The following is a 5,536-nucleotide window of genomic DNA, read 5'->3' on the forward strand; positions in this document are numbered from 1 at the left end:
CTCCTTTGCCCTCGCTCTCTCTGTCTATCTTGTCTATCTTCTCTCTGCTCTCCACTCCCTCTCTCTCCGCTCTGTTTTTCTTTCACTTTCTTTCATTTTATCTTGGTGCACATTCCTTTCTCCCACACTCGACATTCTCACTAAATGATTCCAAGTGTCTGGGCCCCGTGCCTCTCCCGAGTAGCGCGACACACCACACACACGCATAGACGCGCCAACGCACACAGATACACACTCATCAAACACACATGTACAGGCGCAAGCAGCACGCACACACCTGCCACACACACGCACACACACGCACCACACACACACACACACACACACACACACACACACACACACACACACACACACACACACACACACACAACACCACACACACACACACACACACACACACACCACACAGCACACACACACACACACACCACAACACACACACACACACACACACACACACACACACAACACATAGAGCTGTGGGTAGGGGATAACAGGACAAAGAAAGAGAGAGTGCTTCATTAACTCTAGTAGTGTTCCCCTCCAGCCCACCAAGCAGCAATCCCTCAGCACAGGGACTGACTGACCTGCTTTTGGCCTCTCTGTGGCTCTCTGTGGCCTCCCAGAACACAGACTGGGAGAGAAGGGAAGGTCCCCTCTCTCTGCCTCACTTTCTAATTTATTTATCCACTCACTCAATTTCTTTTCTCTTTTTTATTTATATTTTCTCTCTTCTCTCTCTCTCTCTCTCTCTCTCCTTCTCTCTCTCTCTCTCTCTCTTCTCTCTCTCTCTCTCTCTCCCTCTCTCCTCTTCTCTCTCTCTCTCTCTCTCTCATCTCTCTCTCTCTCTGATTCTCTCTGTTTCTCTTCTCATGGTGATTTGGGCAGTTATGAGCGGCAGATAGCCTAGTGGTTAGAGCATTGGGCCAGTAACTGAAAGGTTGCTGGGTTGAATACCTGATTTGACAAGGTGAAAAATCAGTTGATGTGCCCTTGTGCAAGGGACTTAACTTTAATTTGCTCCAAGGGTACAGTACTTCTATGGCTGACCCTGTAAAAGGTTGACCTTTTTTTGGGGGTCTCCAACAGGTCAATCGTGAGCTCACAGTTCACCTTTAGGTAGCAAATAATTCTGAAAAATGTGTGATTTTCTCAGAATTGTTTAAAGCAATGGTCATGTGTGTGATCATTTCAGGATATTTTGATTGGGACAGTGCCATTGCGCTGATTTGCGACGAGCGTGGAGGACTCCTCTTTATAAATCAATCAATCAATGTCATGTTTTTGTTTTCAATTTCAATTTGTTAACAATTAGGCTGTAAAAATGTTAGCTAAATTGAGGTGAGTGCTCATCATCTTTATTTTACTTTGCTCATGTATTAGCTAATTTTGCTAGAATGTTATGTAGCTAGCCTAAATCATGTGTATTATTTATCTTTTGACTCACCACGTAGTAGCCTCATATAATCTATCCACCATCAAGCTGTGAGAGTGTGTCCTGTTTTATCTGTCTTAACGTTACTTAGTCTACTTCAATATAATCAATCAATCATTCATTCGTGCCATTACTCAGCATACAAGTCATTCATGCTTTTAAATACGTACAATCAAGCATTTTATTATTATGTAGACTATAAGATTGGTCTGGGCGGTTGTGCCTGTCAGGTGGCCTGAGAATGAGAACTCTATGCAAACTTTCAAGTATCAGACACCTCAAGCTCCCGGCTACTGTCCAATCAAATCCACATTATAGCTAGTTTGTCACAATTGGCTTAAAAAAAACAAACGTAACACAATATCTGTCAATTAATTTCCATCAATATTGCCTCTGTATGTTTGTGTGGTGTGTGTGGTGTGCATGTTTGTCTATCGTTCACTTTGTGTAGACAGTTAGCGTTAATGATAACTGGCTTCTGGGTAGACAGAAAGACTTTACCCAAAACCTTCTCAATTAAATGTTAACTGTGAAGTAGGCTTACCTGGCAGAATTATATCATGATTATTTGTATCAATTGGATGGGCTTTTGTTTTGCAAACTCTGTCATGACATATGAAGCAGCATTCCACTCTCGCAATTAAAGGGATATTACACCAAAAAAATCTGAATTTGTTAGTTTTTTTCCCTGCCCTCAAGACTTGTATTCTGATGTGATTTAGTCATTGACATGGAATCAGAACAATTTCATTGTTTCACTATGAATAATTGTAATTTTGAAAGTGGAAAACTATCAAAAAACCTCCCAAATCAGGAAGAATTAAACAGAAAACGGAATTTGGGAAAATGCAAAGAGAGTGCCTATTTGAAAGCTCTCGTGCTAGAAAAGGTTAGAGACCCCTGCAGTAAAACAACACATTGCACTGCACCTATCCGATGTGGCGTAGTGGTCTCCTGAGTGGCACAGCGGTCTAAGGCACTGCATCTCATTGATAGAGGTGTCACTACAGACCCTGGTTCGATTCCAGGCTGTATCATAACCGGGCGGGATTAGAAGTCCCATAGGGCGGCATACAGGCCCAGCATCGTTAGGGTTTGGCCGTGGTAGGCTGTCATTGTAAATAAGAGAATTTGTTCTTAACTGACTTGCCTAGTTAAAAAAATATATAATGTGACAATAGCGGGTGGGGGGGCTGCTGACCCATTGGAGCCTTTCAGACTACAGTTGCTGCTCAATCCCCTTGGGTTAGTTCACTATGTCTGTGGATAATTGGGAATAACTTCCCTAAAAGTTTGAATAAGTATGGAATATAATGATAAAACAATAGTTTTACTCTCCGTTGCATCAGTCTGGCTAGCCTCCATAGGCAGGTAGCAGAGACAGCTACAGACAGCAAGTTCGTGTTCTGTTGCCTGTCTCTCTGTTCTCCTCACACATCAATAATTAACATTTGAAGTTGAGTATGAATTATTCACATGCTGATGTCAGACATAAGTGCACTATGCTCACGTTACAAGGCTGCCCACCCTCTTTGAAATGTACTTAAAAAGATGAGGTACCTCCGTCACAAAGACAAACAGCTAATCCACCTTCACTTTCCCCTGCCTCCTCTTTGCAGTCTTCTATCCCTCCTTATACCCCTCCGCCGTCCCATTTCCAGTCGCTTCACACAAATTCAATTCTCTTTCTTTTCCTTCTTGTCACCTAGATTACATGCGTGTAGAGCGAGGCACCTCTGTTTGAATGAGACAACACAGGGACAAGGATAAGTAGTGGTGGCTGAAAAAGGGATTTTGGTGCCTATCCTCTCAGTGCACAATGCCGCCAACAATCACACAGACTAATCCCATCGCTTAAAACTCAGGGTATAAACATAGTACTCAGAGCCAGGCTGTACCACCACCACCACCACTACCACCAGCACCACCACACAAAACCAGCTCAGATATACAGTACAATATATATCCCTCCTTATATCGTTCCTCCTCAATCATCCTTCTCCTGTTTGAATCACAACAGTGTGAGGGAGTCTGCGTCATATGCTAATGCATTCTTGTCTTGCCTAGGGGACTATTTAGATACTGTACACACACTGCCTATTTACCCCTGTGTTCAGATAAATCACTTTATTCAGCTGACGTTAATTAAGTATCTGTACTTCTCTCTCGGCGCGTCTAAAGCATATCTGAATTTCTGCATGATGATATAACCCAGAAGGGACACCAGTGGAGATGATATCATCAGACCGCCACTGACTGACCATTCTATCCTGGGCACAATGACGTGTCCCAGTCTGTAGAAACATCTGAGCCATAGATGTCTACATCCCACTGTTTGAGAGAGAGTAGGAGGGAAAGAGAGAGAGAGTGAGAGAGAGAGCAACAGAGAGAGAGAGAGAGAACGAGGCGTGGTGACGCACCGCCAGCGTGCGGCTAGGCCAGACATGCCAGAAGCTCCAGGGATAGGGCTGAGGTGTGACAGACCCAAGCCTTGACACAGAACAGGGGACTGGGCCAAGCGTGGGAGACACAGAGCCTGTGGGAAGTGCCCCTGTGTGGGCATAGATATATCCTCACCCCTCCTCATCGCCCCTCCTCTCCTCTCCTCCACTCTCACTGTGGTTATTTTTTTTAGATCTCCTGCCCACACTACAGACCTAATCGTGGAGAGTGTTTAAGTAAGTGTCATGTAAGAATTGACCACAGCGCTCACCCAGATAACTGCCATCTACATTTCTCACCGAGGCCTTTTTGAAGAAGCCCGGGCAGCTCCCCCTCTAAAACCTATCAGTAAACGTATACACACAACGAGGCCTGGTACAGTCTGAGTAATCAGTACCAGACTAGTGTTTTGGTAACAGAGCAGTGGTGGAGGGAGGTGGGGTGTTACTAGTCGGCCATGATGTCTCTCTCTCTCTCTGTTAGCAGGCCTGGTGGAGAGACCGGCCAGGGAGAAAGAGAGGGGTGAAGATGGGACATACAGTGGCTGATAGCTGCAGTGGCGTGTATTCATGGTTGCCAAGGGAAGCCAGGCTTCCCTAAAACATTTTACTTTAAAAAAGAAAGAAAACGTATGAAATAATGTATCTTTCGTCTTTCTGTTTCATAATTTTCCTTCAATTCGCAAATGGCCGAATGTATTTCACCATAGAAAACATCTGAGAGAGCGAAACAGCTCCCCTCTGTCTCAGTATGCATAGCCCATGTATCTGATACTGTCTGGCCAAAAATGGTATGACATTGTTGCACTGAATTCAATACCAGGGGAAGCCAGCAAGCATTTGGCCTCCCTTGATAAAAAAGTATAAAAGCATAGCCAATCAGCGTTGAGCTAAACTGAGTGAGCTCAAATGTGAATGGTCTGGGTGCCCCCCCCAAAAAACTGTCAAGGGAAGCCAGTTTGGATTTGGCTTCACACCAATCACATCACATCAAAACATAATTGACAGAAAAAAACTGTAATTGTTGCATCTCGTTGTGTCGTTGTCTTCCGGTGGCTAGCTAGCTAAAATAATCACTTTCCTAAATGGATGGAGATAGGGATTTGGACCTGTGGTTTTATTTAATTCTCCGTTCCGGACAGTAATTATTATGGTGATTCTGATCCAAACATAAATTCATACATTGTGCCCCTGGCCTGAGAGGATGGAAGTTGAATATGTAACTAGATAGATGTAGTAGCCTATGCTAATGTTAACTAGCTGGCTCATTGATGCAAACAAGTATTTTAGTAGGGATTATTTAAGATACTCTTTGAAGAGGTAGGGTTTCAGATGTTTTCGGAAGAGGGGCAGAGACCCTGAGGTCCTAGCTTCGGGGAGGGGGGGCTGGTTCCACCATTGGGGTGCCAGGACAGAGAAGAGCTTGACGTGTGCTGAGTGGGAGTGCCAAGAGACCAAAGGTGTCACAACGGAGTACACACACACACACACACACACACACACACACACACACACACACACACACACACACACACACACACACAACACCACACACATATATAGAAATCGGCATCATGACATTTAGCTTACATTGACTAGACTAAATCGTTTTTGGTATCTTGAAGTTGTCACTGTATTAGCATAGGTCAGTGGTTCC

The sequence above is a fragment of the Salvelinus sp. IW2-2015 genome, linkage group LG16 (assembly GCF_002910315.2).
Source record: "Salvelinus sp. IW2-2015 linkage group LG16, ASM291031v2, whole genome shotgun sequence".
Lineage (NCBI taxonomy): Eukaryota > Metazoa > Chordata > Actinopteri > Salmoniformes > Salmonidae > Salvelinus > Salvelinus sp. IW2-2015.